We start from the raw sequence: 15,592 nt of genomic DNA on the forward strand, positions 1-15,592 counted from the left end.
TTGGAGATAAAGCTATTCAGCATGACTTGTTTCTTGACTAGGGTTGCAGACAGAACACAGGACACCCAGTGAAATTTGAATTTCAGATGAACAGCAAATCATTTTTTTAGTGTAAGTATGTCCTCTGTTAAATCTGCATTTTTACTTGCTACATCTGACAACCCTCTTCCACCAGAAACTCAAAGGCTGATGAGAGAAATAACATATATATTAAATCCATAGGGAGCAACATAAAGCAGCATATAAGTAAGACCTAAATTATGTAGTTTAGGCCAGCACTTCAATTTTTTTTTCTTCTGCAGCATTAATCATAGATGTCCTCACAAAGAGCATGAGTATGTGCAGCATAAGCTTGTGTTAGTATAGCTCCCAGTTATTTCTCCTACTTCTTTCAAGAAAGCACATTGTAATGACATTTAATGAGTGTCTAGTATAGGGATATCCTCAAATGATCTCATCTCTATATATTGTTAAATAATTCAAAAGCTTTCAGTTATTGTTAGTAACAAATTACTTGCACATCTGATCTTGTCATATTAATGTGTGTGTTGTTAAGAAGCTCACTTTTTATCTTTAATATTGTAGGGTGTCCTGATCCCCCAAAGATCAGTGAGAATCAGAGTTGCTGGAGAAAGTATCATTGGAGAGATTGGATTTGAATGAGGTCTTGAAAGCATAGAGAAAGTGCAACTAAGTGGTGGGGTATGAAAATTCGCAATAGAGGCACAAGGGTAGCCAATTCTCAGCCAATAGGATGACCAGAACAAGAGGTTGCCCAGAAGTGGAACTATCCCTTTAGCTTCCTCAAGTCCTTGTAAATCAATGGAAGAGTTATCTCAAAAATCTTCTTTTGGCAAAGCAGTACATTTTAGACAAAAACCTGAAACATGAGGAAAGATGCAGCTGTGTTCTCTATCTGTTCTGCTCTCTTTTAATTGCTAAATAACAGTTAAGAAACTAAATTTGTAATAAAATCTGAACTGTTAATTTAAGTATTTTAAATTCTCAAATGAGTTTGTAAGTCTGAGGAATGACATTTTTACATTAAGCCTGCTGAGCAGTGAGAGTCATTTGGGAAACTTTCTGCAACCTCAGCAATGTCTCAAAATATTTACATTTTTATGCACAATGTTTTTTTGAAATAATCTCTGTAAATAATCACTTGAACTTTCAAAATGTACTTTATTTAATTTTTCAATGCCCTAAATAGTCTGGAACATACTGAAAATATCTTGAAAATAGCAGCCGTTTAACTAAGATGATAATGTTTAGGCAAATTCCTATTGTTTAAGGTAGTAAAGCTCAGTTCCTAGGAGTCTGTGGGCCATAGATTTTCATCCACCAATGTGTCATTTTCCTTCATTGCCTTTGGGCATTATTTCTCAGTCCAAAAATTCTACTTACTTCTTTACACCCAGCTTGGAGATCAGAAATCAAACAGAAAATATGATTTGCCATGTGAAACAGAGTATGGCTGGCATAATCACCTAGGTGATATCAACCAGTAAAATGTATTGTGAAAAAACTGAATTTATACAGTGCATCATGGATCTAGTTGTTAGCACATATCTGGGTTCCAGTGGTTAGAACATTTCCATTTTTTTTCAAATTAAACTCACACACATACATTAGCTAAGTGTATGTATGTGTGTGCATGTATATATGTATAAATGTATGTATATATGTATAAATGCATATATATATATATATAATCTTCATTTCATAGAGGGCAGATAAAGACTCAGGTTGAAGGATAGCCAGATATCCCAGAACTAGTATGCGGAATAACACAAATGTTGAATTCAGTTTTTCTGTTTCTGTATATGTTCCTTTGCATTATGTCATCTTTGTCTCAAACTTTTGGAGAGAATTTAAGATGTTGAAATACCCATTAACACAAACCATAGATATGTGAAAGGTGATCACTTTTAATCTCTGTGATAGTTGGTAAAACAGCCTTGTGAAAAGCTTTTGAGTATGTACGTGTTTTTCAGAGACTTCTGTCTGGCCCCCTGTGATGACAGAGAAGCACCCTACCCTTGTTCCCTCTTCAATGACCTGTCCGAGATGCTAGTTATGTTTTACTTAGAAGCTTGCCCATATATTACTGCCCAAGGGGATCATATTTTGCTTTGTCATGTGTAATGAGGCCAATCATTTCTCTTTTAGTATGCTATAAATAAGTAGGGCAAAAGAACAGTTCGTTTATTTCTCTTCTGATTGTGTTCACTATGTTGTTCTAAGTTTAAAGCCTGGTGCTGGCCCATACTGCAGACTAATTTGTCATTAGAAAAAGCTGTCTTTTGAAAATGTACATAATCCATAAAGGTAACTTCCTTTTTCTTAGATAGCTATGATAGTGATACTGAAGGTATCAAAAGTGGAATTTTATATTAATTTTGAATGTGAATAATAATTTTAGTGAATATGTGGTATAGCCTTATAATCAATCGGGAAGCTATTTCTGTTCCCAAAGGGAGAGTGTCTAGACACATCAGTTAGAGATGTAGCAGGCAGATTCTGGAAACTGCATTTTTTTCCTGAATAAAGAACTTGGATTCTCCTTTCTTCTCCTACTCAACCATTTTCCTATTAGGGCATACACCTCTGAAACTGTTTCTGTCAAACCAGACAAAAGAAATACAACCAACTTATTTTATTGGTCAGAAAAATACATGACTTGACCTCCGGGCCATCTGAAGAAAGGAAATTAATGAACGTCCACCATTTATTTAGATATAATACCCCACAAAAACTTTGTGTTGTTAAACTGCATGAATAAAACTCATAAGAATACAAAATTAAACTCCCTATGTGGGTCATATACAACAGTGCCAGAGAGCTTCACCTGGCTTTGGACGGTGGTCTTTTATCCTCCCTGCTCTGCCCTATGCCCTTCCCTTTCTCACTGTCTCAATACCTTTGTTCTGCACCTTGGACACAAAATTGGGATTGTGATGCACTGTGTGTTTATTGAGACAGTGGTGCTAATCAGCCTTTAGAGGAGGACTTGATTTTAAGCTAAGGATGCCTAGGCAGGAGAGCTATGTTTCTGTAGTCCTTTGAGAATCTGCGCACTTCACATAGGTGTTTGGTTTTTTGTCTGTTTTCTTTTTAGAAAGATTGAGGAAGGAAGAAAGATCAGTTCCCCAGGAAAAATATATTGAGAAATTGAATACATGCAAGAAGGAAATGGTATGTGTCGGGGCAATAGGGGCCAGGAAAACAGAATGAAACCAGAACCCAAATCTGGGAGGTCTGGTATGGTTTTTAGAGCTTGGGCATAATTTGAAGCTGTGTTTCCCAGCAAAAGTGCAAAGAGTCCATAAAATATGAACACATTGCTCAAAAGAAGCTTGATTTTCTCACATTGCTTGTACCACTCTGCAACATTCAGCCCTCTGTGTTGCTTCTAGATGTGACCAGTTATGTGAAGAACCGTATGTTGCAGAGGTAGCTGGGATTGTCCATCCTCTTACGGAAGTTGAATTACCTACTAAAGGCAGATTCCCAAACCAAAGTGTGTTCCATTGGACTGAAAAAGTACTTAAGCTAACTTGGCCAAGAGATGTTTGCTAATGCCAACAAGTGCTGGACTTCTCTTAGAGGTCTTCATTTAGATAGTTCACTGAATCTTTATCACCATACAGTGTAGATATTACAGTACCAGATAAATAAATTCAGGTTTGGCAAGGTTACATAACTTATCTATAAAGGTAGCTAGTAGGGTCCAGAACTGAGTACATTGGACTCCAATGCCCGTACTCTGTCATACAATATAGGAAGTTTCAGATGGAAGGGGATAAAAAGGGGTAGGGAAAATATTTTGGAGAAGCAATTTCAGATGCATCTTCTTTAAATTAGACAATTTATTTAGAACACATGTCACAGTGCCTAGCACATAGTAAATACACAAAAGATTAGCCATTACAGCAACATTTTGTTTTAGCAAGTTTTCTCCCTTGACAATGTAGTGACAGGCTTTGTTGACACTTTTACCCAGAACTATGGGATTTGTAGATGACAAAAGATAGCATGTATTGTGATATTTTCTTATTAAAACCCCTTAGCAAAGATGGTAGTTATTTGTGTTTTTACCATTCTATTGCTTTGACAGTAATAGATGTTTTAAATGTAATTCAGGAAGTAGTTGCTAACAGATGATCTCTTTTGTGTCTCTCATTGAGAATGTTTTAATGCTATCTAATTTTAGACTTTCTCTAGATATAAATAGTTTGTTTTCAGGATCAAGGTGAAATGCCTCTGTGCTGAAAAGTTTCCTGGAGGCACTTTGTGCAGTGCTATTTGAGAGTTCACCACTTATGTCTTGTGTTAAGCAGTTTGGACCTCTCTCTAGGTCCTCTGTCATCTGGCTCCTGCCCTCCTTTCTAGCCTAATAGCTCCATACTCTCTGTCTCTTACAGTCGTGCTCCAAAAACACAGAAATGTTCAGAGTTGCTTTACTATTTTTTAACTGTCTGCCTTTGCTCACAGGATCCTCTCTGCCCACTTCCCGGCCCACTCTAGTTTCTCCTCTACCTTACCTTGCCCAGCTAACTCTTTATTCTTTAAGATTCAGCTATAAGCTCTGACAGGAAGGTTTTGGCCAAAGTGTTCCCAAGAAGATGGCACCAGTGGCCCTCTTTTGTGTTCTGGCCGTACCACTGCATATTTCATTTTAATTATTATTACATCTCATTCTAATTATCTGGATCCTCTGCACTTGCCCTTCCCCTGTCCTCTACCTAGATATACACTTTATGGATGAGAAAACTAAGCCCCTACATATTCCTGAGAAAGGAATGATCTGTGATACAGGAGAATGTGTCCTTTCCACATATGTGGTGTTGGTGGTCCTTATGTGGCTGATTATCCACATTGCTGTATGCTGCTTTGGGGTGTGCTTGTGTGTGGTTCTGACTTTGCAGGAGGGGTGTTGATGGGGAGTACTTTTGAGGCCAACTATTTACCTGCTTAATAAAAACATTATGAATCTTGAGGAGTTCCTTCTTCAGACACTTTTCGTCCTCTCCTTGAAATCCTAAGTGGTCTTTCCTTATCTTGCTTCTTCTCATAAACTGCTTAACATTACCAGAAGGATCTTCATAAAGCTTATGTTCATGTCACCTGCATTCCCCTAAATAGATAACTAAAATGTATGAACATCACAACCTAATATTCTCTGCCTATTAGAATCTAGCCCCAGCCCACCTTTTTGGCTGCTTCCACATGCCATTAGTCCAACTTTGTTCCAGTGAAGTTGACTTCTCAACACACCCCTTCATCTATACTGTCCCCTCTAGATGTTCTTTCTTCTATCACCACGAAAACAAGTTCTTTCAATATTTTAAGACCAGGCAAATGTCTCCCTTTTTGTGTAACCATTTCTAAGGTTTCTACCTGCATATAGTTTCTTCTTCAGATCCCTTCATATATACTTAGCTTGTGGGATTTACAGTTTTTCCTCTTGTATTTTAGTTATTTTTGTGCTTCTCACATAAACTCCTGAAGCTTCAATTCCCTTCACCTGAAAAATGAAGATAAGCATATGTATTATATGTGTAATAGTTATGCTTTTAATTATAAGTAGCAAAGTCCAACTCACCCTAGTATGACTAAAGAAGGGACCACTTTGGATGAATAATGAGCTATCTCATGGACCCAGGATTCCTTGGACCTCTCAGAAATTGTAATGAACAGCCAAGGAATCCATTCAAAACAAGTAGGATTCTCTCTCACCTTAGCTTTTCCATGCACATCTCTCAATCTCGCCTTCTGCAGACCTGTTTCCTCAGCCTCTTCTGTCTGTGTGGTAGAGATTGCTTAGCCAGCGCTTCCAATTGTTCTCAGGTACAAGTGTCCATGATTCCCAGTTCCCACGAAACAGAATCTGATTGGCTGTTTGGTTGATGGCCACTGGCCCTGACCATTAACTACAAGTAGCTGTGAGCATAAAAGTCTAGGGCCAAAAAGAAAAGTTATCATATGTTTACCTGAGTGGGATAAAAAGACATTATCAGAGAATTATGATTGTGGTCATCTGAGAAGACACAAAAAATGTACCTATTATAGAATTGTTGTGAGAATCAAATATGATAATTTGTGGTACAAGAAGTAGAGCAGGAGGTGCCTATGGTCAGGCTTCCTGGATTTGAATCCCTGCTCTGCCACTTATAAGCTTTATGACTCTGGGAAAATGGTTTCATCTCTATTTACCTCAATTTCTTACCTGTCAAGCTGGGAAAGTATTATAGTTACTAAATCATAATATGAAGTGAAGATGAAGTAAGTTTGAAAATGTGAATCTCTAATACAAAAGTTGGCATATGGTGACCACTCAAGAAATGCTACTTATTGTTAAGTAAAATTATTTGCATAGTTGCTAATGTATAATTAGCATAACAGATAGGCTTATTTCCAACCTCTCATACTTGCCTTTATTAAACTATAAATTCCTTGAGAATAAGGACTATGCCTTTCACATTACTGTATCTGTCATAGTGTATAATATGGCTTCTTACATATTTTAGACAGCAGTTGGAATAATGGATAGATGGATGGAAAGAAAAAGGAAGGGAAAGAGGGAGAGAAGAAATAAAACTTACCTTTTAAATGCACTTTGAATTAGGAAAGCAGATTTGCCTGCTTTGTTCACAAAGGCTATCAGACACAATCTTGGGGGTAGAATAAAGAAATAATACAACATGCATCTGATGGAGTAATAACTGATTATTCTACTCTACAGGTCAGAATACTAGAAAGCAGTAACTGTCAGCTGGTGAGATACCAGCTTCTCAATTTTGTGTTTAAGACTGAATATAGCAACTGATGGTTGTGAGCCTCGTGTTATAGCTGCACATAATTAAAGCTGTTAGATACCTTCATTAAGATTATTAAAAGTTCCATTAAGGCATTATTTAATTAGCAGGTTATTTGCTGTGTGATCTTTAAAAATCTATCAAATGGTATGATGCTTTATTAAATTGCAGATTGCATTTATTGAGCATTTTCTTTCGAGTCATTTTAGATGTAGCTAGAGTCTGCTAAAGTTATTTTTGAGTCACTAAGTAATTAACTGCAGGGGAGATTCCATTTTTGATACTGCCGAGAAAACATTAATTAAGCACTTGGGTTGATTAGATGCCCTGTCTGCCCTAGGGACGTAGATGCATAAAAGCCCAAAAATGGAGGGGGTAGCAGGGCAGGGTTTTTTACACAGCAATAGATTTCGGGTCAAGTGAAAGTGAGTTCAAGTCTATGCTATTGCTCCATTAGGATGGGCAGCAAACAGCCTGTGAAATAGTACCCTTTGACCACAGTTTTAGAACTTGCAACATAGATGTTTCCAAGGTTAGGAAGGTAGTGTGATTAGTGGAAAGTTATGTCATCAATGGTAACAGATGAATCTGATTTAAAATCCCATCTGTCACTTTCCAACTGTATGGCTCTAGGAAGTTCTTTGAATCTCTCTGAGCTTCAGTTCCTTCATCTATTTAGAAGCAGGAAACCCTTTTCCTTAAAAGGCCAGATATCAAATATTCTAGGCTTTGCCTATCACATATGGTCTCTGTAGCATATTATCTTTTAGTTGTTTTTGCTTTAAAAAGAAAATCTTTAATAATGTAAAAACCATTTTATTAAAGGTATTTAAAAAAGAAAGAGATTTCATTTTTAAGCAGCAAATGAATATCTAGCACAGAGAAGTGCTCAATAATTGTTGGTTTTCCCCGAAGTATCAGTGAAGCTAAAACTTTTGGTCAGTTTCAATGGTGCCACACTGTTTTTAAAATGACTACTTCGTAGTTAACGTGCCTCAGAATTCTCAGCAATAAATTTAAGGTAACAATTCATGGCTCTTGCCTTCCTCCCTTCCCAGTGCCCCTAATGCAGTAGGTGCTTAATTAAGGATAGTTAACTAATAGTAAGAGCACTACTCAGTGTATCAGTGCCTCAGTGTTGGTAGAGCAGTGGTTCTTTGTGGAGTGTAGGAGGTGAAACACAGATCAGATGCACAGTCACTTCTGCAGGACCCAGAACACAAAGGACAACTGAAGAATAATTTTCCAAACGTCTTATATCTGTCAGTTACCACCATGCAAACTGAAATACCATGGCCATATTAAGAGGGAATAATGAGAGCAATTGGGTGGTACCAGGGAAGACATCTTGATGCTACTAACATTGTCACCATTAAATTTATCTAAGTATTTTTCTTCTTACAACAATTATCCAGGAAGGATTAAATGGTTTTCTTAGCAGTTCACTGTAGTCTCCAACAGGCAAAAGAGAAAACAAAATAGTAAACCCAGACAACTGGAGAACACATTGGCCGCACATTGCCTCCTGCGAGTCCCTGTGTAAAACAATCTGTTGAATTTTTAAAAGTCATTTGTATAGTCAGTATACAGCCATTTATAATTTCTCCTGTCCCAACCCTGCTAACATCATTCTCCTTCCTCTGCTTTTAGTTCCCAGGGTTTCAGCCATTATGAATTACTTGCTGTTTGACATAAGACTTTCTCATTCCTTTTCATAAGCTATTCCTTATGATATGACCATGTCCCTTTCTCTGTTGACAGATTTCTACATGCACATCAGTTCTTATCTGAGGCATCACTTCTTCCCATCATTAATTGTGATCCCCTCCACAGTCAACCCATGCCCTTCCCCCATTCCATCTCAGAGTCAGGGTTGGGACATTCCCATGTGATTCCATGTCACTGTTCATACCTCTAAATACCTCTGCTACTCTGTTCACACTGCATTGCAACTGTCAATAGTCTGTCTTGCTTATTAGATTGTAAATTCTTGGAGGGCGAGGATGATCTTTACTCCTCTGTACACCTAGACCTTAAGGCAGTATTTGGTTGAGAGTCTACATTCAGAAACTTTAGTTAGGGTTGCCAAATAAAATATGATACCAGTTAAATTTGAATTTCACATAAAGAATGAATAATTTTTTTTACTGTAAGTATATTATTACATAGGACACTCTTACACTAAAAAAATACATTGTTCATCTGAAACTCAAATTGGATGCCCTGTATTTATTTTCTAAGTTTGGCAACCTTGCTATATGAATGAATGAATGGATGCATGGATGGATGGATGGATACCCATTCTCTTCTGTATTATAGGAGGGAGCCATTTTTATTAATTTCTGCAGGTTTCATATTATAGTGTGAGCCATAGTAGAGAATTTTATTAGTGTGATCTGAAATCCTTGATTGGAAGTTTTTATAGTAGCAAGAGAGACTTACTCTCTATAAAGAGTTGACTTAATCCTTGAGGAACTTTCCAGTTTAAGAGAATAAACATGCTGGTTCTGATGATTTATCAGTAGGTAAACAAGAATGAATAGAATGTGTTGGAGTTAGACATACTGTAATCATAATGAAGTAATAATACTGTCTAATGTTTATGGAGTGATTTCAGTGTGTCAGACACTGATCCAGGTGCTTTTCATATGTTTACTTCCTTATTCTCCATAAAATTAGCTCTGTGAAATACTGTGATTTTCCCAATTTTTTTCCACAAGAAAATTGAGAAGTAGAGAGCTAAGTATCTTATTCTACATACACATCTAATTAATGGCACACCTGGTATTTGAATATAGATGAAGTAACTCTTGAATCTACTCTTCTAATTGTTATGCTGTACTCTCTTAATGCCAAGATTTACCATGAGTTAATATATGTAGTTAAAATATACCTTAAATGATTAAATTATGAAAAATCCTTATGGAGAGAAAGCTTATATCTCTATTATTAGGGGAAATAGTAAAAAGTATGATCTTGAAGCAAATATTAAATATAGGTATTAGTTACTACATGCATACATGGCTATCTGTATGAATGTTTGCATATACATGCACCTACTATTGGTGACTTTACCTTTTAAGAGATCCCAACTACCATCCCAACAGTTGTTAAGGGTGTTAAGATGCATTTGTCCCTCCTAAAAAAATACCTTCCTTAGTCTGTCATCTAGTCCCTATAACTGCTGCCAATGAAAGCAGAGTGAAAGGCTGTGCTGTAAGTGACACTGGAGGATACTGTGTCAAACGTTTTTACTTTACCACTTGCTAAGCTGGTGTCTCTTCAGTGTGATCAGACTTGGCCAGCATAAGTTAGTTCTAGCCTGGCTAGCTGGAAATGGCTTTGGGAGGGGGGTTGAAGGGTGGCAGTTGCCCAGGAGTGGACAAGAGCTAACTATGCAGTTAAAATAGACAAGGCCTTCCAAGAGAGTAAAAGACTTCACCAGCCTCTGTGCCCAAAAATAGCTTATAATAGTCAATGTCTATTATTTCATATATTTACTTTTAAACAATATTTATTTTATAACAAGTAATTCAAATACATAATATAAAATTCAAAGGCTACAAAAGTAATTTTCTCCCCTTCCTCTGTCCTTTAATCACACATTATCTTCCCTGGATGTGTTTACTGTTTCTAATGCACTCTGAAATAATGAATGCATTTTAATGTATGCCTATTTGCATGTGTGTGTGTGTAATATAAATGTGAGCATATATACATGGTTCTGCACCAGGATCTTTGCACTTAAGATATCCTGGAGATCATATACATCCAGGGTTTTCTCCAGTTCTTTAAAAAAATATGCCCTTGCATTGTGGAGAAGATTTTATTTACTCCATCCCATATTGATGGATATTTAGGTTATTTCCAACACTGTTTTTATACACATTACTATAGTAATATATTTTTAATGTCATTACCACCCAAAAATATGAATACATATCTGATATAAATGCTATCCAGAAAATTTTTAATAAATAGTGCATACAAAGATGTTGTCTACAAAGATTATACTGGATTATATTTCCCTCAGTTGTATATTTACAGGTCTTTGCATTTCTGTGGCATTTTAATATGTTATAAGCTACTTCTTCCTTGTCTATGAACTGTCCATATCATTTGCTCATGTTTTAATTGAAGTATTATTTTAATACTCTTATTGACTTGAAGAAACTCTTTACATATTAAAGAAATTAGCCTTCAAATATTTAGATATTTAAACTATATGTTTTAAAATCTATATATACACACACATAATTTAAATCACAGATGCTGGGCAGGTAGGACAAGTCTAATATATCAAAATTATTTTAAAAACTGATCTATTCAATAAATCTAATACCCTGTTTGCTTTTTCTAACCAATGTCAACTCTACCAGTTTTTTTTTTCTGGTTATAAACAATATTTTTACCTAAGGTATCATTGATATACAATCTAATGAAGGTTTCACATGAGCAACATTGTAGTTTCCACATTCACCCATATTATCAACTCCCACCGCCCCCACACACACCCCACACTGCAGTCACTGTCCATCAGTGTGGTAAGATGCTATAGAGTCATTACTTGTCTTCTCCATTCTAGCAGATTTTATTATATGTAAAAGTTTGGCTTTTTAGTCCAATTAGCCTTGTATATACATAGCCATGACTTTGCTTTCTTTATCAATTAAGTTGTTTCTTCCATTTGATTCAAAACCAGTCTTCAATTTGGATGAAATTATGCAGATATACTGAATTTTAAAATCCCTGAAGAATTTTGTTCAGAGAGCTATTTATTCAAATAACACAAAACAAATGTTTGATGAGGAAATACCCAGAAAAAAACGAGTTTTTTGACAGTTTAATTTTATTTAAAGTTCTAGATATTTCTCTTCCCTAAAAGAGCTCAATTAAATATCTCAATTTTAATTTTTAATTATCAAAATATTGTTTTATAAACATTCATTATGTTGTTCTTCTGATTCTGAGAATATATTATTTCAAGTGATCATGTCTGATTTCTATGTGAAAATGTATTTTTAAGCACAGATAAAAAGTACTAATATGAAAATCTATGCCATGGTATGCACCATTTACATATTCAGATAGTGGTCTGCAATTTAGGCTTGTAATACCCTTTTCTATCTAAAGAAACATCCTGTATTCAGGATGAATCATCTCAGAAGCATTGAAAGTCATGATAATTAGAACTTTTAAAAAGTGTCCATGTTGATAAAACTAACTAATTATAGAAGAGAACAGAATGATGATTTCAAACCACCATTTCATATGTGAAAAATGAAACAGAGAATGGGACTTTTTCTCAAGGTCACACACTAAATTGGCAATAGAACAAGAAACAGGAAACAGTCTCCTGACACACTGCCGAGAGTTCTTTATAGGGGAGAACGCACTCCTAGCTCTAAGGCATGTTAAGTAATAATCTTGTGAAATATGTGACCATGCAACTTAACATTCATCTCAAACATGCATCAGATGAAGTTTACTAGTACATCAGTTCCAGTCATCATTCCAGTATGCTTCCTTTTCCTCTAATTTAAAGACAGGAAAAATTGAAGAATTACTTTCCAGCTCTGTAGAATGCAGAAGAAACAAAGAAAAAAGGAAAAACAATGCATTACTTTATTCTTTAAAGTCTTCATGACCCATGGTATACTCATGGAATAATTTGTATACTAATGTCTTCTCTTCTCCTGAAATGTAAACTTTCTTTAGCCAATTATATTACAAAATTACATGTATTAGTATCTGAAACAAACAAAAAAAAGGTGTTATCTTAATCCAGAGTATTTTATAAAATATGGTTCAGAGAAGGGAAGCATAGAGTTAAGAGGTAAGTGAGTGTTTGAGTAAATGATCAGAATATCTATTATGTCATGCTCCAGATTTGATTTTTTTAAGTTTTTTAATGGTTAAAGTTCTTTCTCCTCTTTTCTCCTCTTAAGTTAAAATATCTCTAAGTCATTCAGAAAAAGACCCAATGGGCCCTTAAGAAAACAATGGCAATATAACATCCAAATCCATACTTCTAAACAACTAATAAAATAATAACAGGGTATAAATGAGAACAACAAGTTCTTCCCTTACTCCGTAAAATGCACTTTGGGGAGACATTCTTTAAATTTGTAAGACGTTGCCAAAGAATTTAATATTTGAAGCTAGAGTACAGAGTAAATACCATTTGTATGCTAGCAACAACAATAAAAATACTAGGACTCAGATGGCTATTTTCACACCTTAGTTATAATGTAATGTACAGAGAATTATCTTTCATGAGTAGATAGCATCAATCACGTCCATCAATTCAGAGGAATGAATGCATTCAAATATGGAATATGGAAGTAATATGGATCACTATTGAATCTCAGTTCAGCTAGTGTCACTAAGAGAACACAACAGGAAAAAAGGCCAATATATATCCCTCTGCAATTGATTTTTCCTTCCTTTTCACTAATTCCACATATTAATTTGAACCATATGAAATTACCAATCATTGTTCATTTTTAACCTGCAAAAATGGCAATTTCATTTAGTTCAGTCTAATAAGTATCTATTTCATTGTCATTTGAAGCATGCCATAGAATGTGAAGTTTATGTCACATAAAAAGTTCATTATGCCCTCCACCCAGCAGAAGTAATATGAAAAAAATGTGAAGATTGAATTTTTCTAAATTCATCCCTCTCTTTTTATGTATTGTGACCTTCCATGAGTATAGATCCAAGAGGATTTGCATGTTCTCAGGATGTGAATTAATACAGTGACTGGAAATATCCACCTATGTTACTAGGAGGAATAAACTGGTATTATTTTACAGACAACACTTGTAATTGTTCTGCCTACAAACATTGTCTTTCAGGTCATGTTGTGAATCCCTATTATTAATGAGAAACCAGAGACTGTCTTGGGTGGGCTCTGGCAATTGTGTCTGCTTTAAATACAAGTATATGATGATCATGAGCTGATATATATTCTTGATAATACACTGATTTTTATGCATTTGTGTTGTCATTACTCCTATATTCTACATTGGAAGATTCTAAAGGAAAGAGTTCATATTTTTGTTCAAAAATATTTTTACTATATGTAAGTAGGCATACATAATATAACATTTACCGCAGTAAGTGGAAAGGCCATTAGTGTTCTAAAATTATTCATCTATGATGATTTCCTTGATTCTTTATCACGGCATACAAAATGTTTTCTCTAATTGAGCTTGAGCTTTGCAACTGACTTTTAAGATTTTATTTAATACAGTAAAGGAAAAAGAGTTCACTTAGTCAATCCCTTTTTAAAAAAATCCTTAGCATAGCCTGCAGGCACCGAGAGCTGTTGTCCTGCTCTCCTTCCTGGTTTCTCTGCGGCCCTGCCTTCTCGATACCTCAATTCCAGCTTTCTTTTTGTACCATTAGCTATTGCCCATCTTAGGGCTCTTGCATATGTTGTGCTTGTTTCCTAGAAAATACTTCTCCTGACTCATCTTGCTAACTCCAGTCATCTTTCGGGTGGTCATTCTTAATATCCTCAAAAAGGCTGTCTGTTCTCAGAATTGCCAAATGAGATCCTCTCCATTGTATCTCTGATTGCAAGCTCTTCGATGATCAGCATTTTCACTTACACAGTTGTTTGCTAATTTAACTTCCATCCCCGCTGGAAGGTTCAGACGTTCAGAATATATTAGCCCTCAGTAAATATTTGTTAAAGTAATTATTGACTTATTATATTCATGGAACATGTGAATACTTAAGAATGATAACATATTCAAAGGATATTCAAAAAGGTATTAATTAAACTTCATTATCTCCTGGCAGATGATGTCACAGTGTTTTTCTATTTATCTCTTTTTTTGTTGTTTGCTTAACTATTTTTTCTATAATTAATATGTGGGCATATTTCTTATATGGATTTTTTTTTTCCTTTAAAAATGCTATTGAAAGATGATGGAAGTTTTCATGGATGAGCATTTGAATAGAGGGTTCTTAGAGGAACCATCTGCATGTACATAGGCATGGAGATGAAAGCTGGCATATTTTAAGTAAACAGTTCTTTGTTTCAAGTACATAGAGAATAGGTGCCTGGAAAGGTGACAGGTCAGATAGTGGAGGACCTTAAACTCTAAAAGTTCAGGAACTTTCCTTTTTTGAATGTTTCTTTTGAAAGTTCTTATGCAGAGAGCTGACATAGCTAGATTTACATTTGAATATGTGCAGCAAAGTGTGTTATGGATTAGAAGAGGGAGAGAATGGAGACAGGGAGATAGATGGTTAAGAGGCCAGCTTAGCATTCCAGGGTCTGAATCCAAAGTGGGAAAGTGACTATGGGAATGCAAAGGAAGCATGGATATAAGAGATAAAACAAAGACAGACCCAGTATGATCAAACATATGCAGTGATGGAGAGAGGAGAGTGAAAAATTAATGTAACCTTTTGAGCCTAGGTGAATCCAAGAAGAATGGTGATGTCATTTACCAAGATTGGAACCCCCAGGAAAACAACAGTTTGCAGGTTAAGCAAAAATGGGTTAGGTTTGAGTTATAGGTTGCAGTGGAACTTCCAGACAGGTGTTTCTGGTAGGAGAGAAGCAAGAGTTAGAAAGGAAGCTTTGGAAATTGTTAGTATAAAACTAATACTTGCTGTCATAGGATTATATGCGATTCACCAGTAGATGAAGACAGAGCAAAGAAGGCCAAAAACAGAATTTTGGAGAAACACTTATATTTCAGTGAACTAGGGAATTGGATTCAGGAAGGTAATTGTGAAGGCAGTGTCAGAAA

At 35.6% G+C, this 15,592-nt stretch overlaps 1 protein-coding gene across 2 annotated transcripts in view; it reads left to right on the forward strand.

Annotated features, from left to right (window-relative positions):
* Positions 1 to 15,592, forward strand: part of PRKG1 (protein kinase cGMP-dependent 1) — a 1,239,474-nt gene that overhangs the window by 1,071,480 nt on the left and 152,402 nt on the right. The gene's annotated exons all lie outside the window — the stretch shown is intronic.

This window comes from Manis pentadactyla, chromosome 8 (genome assembly GCF_030020395.1).
Source record: "Manis pentadactyla isolate mManPen7 chromosome 8, mManPen7.hap1, whole genome shotgun sequence".
NCBI classification, from domain to species: Eukaryota; Metazoa; Chordata; class Mammalia; order Pholidota; family Manidae; genus Manis; species Manis pentadactyla.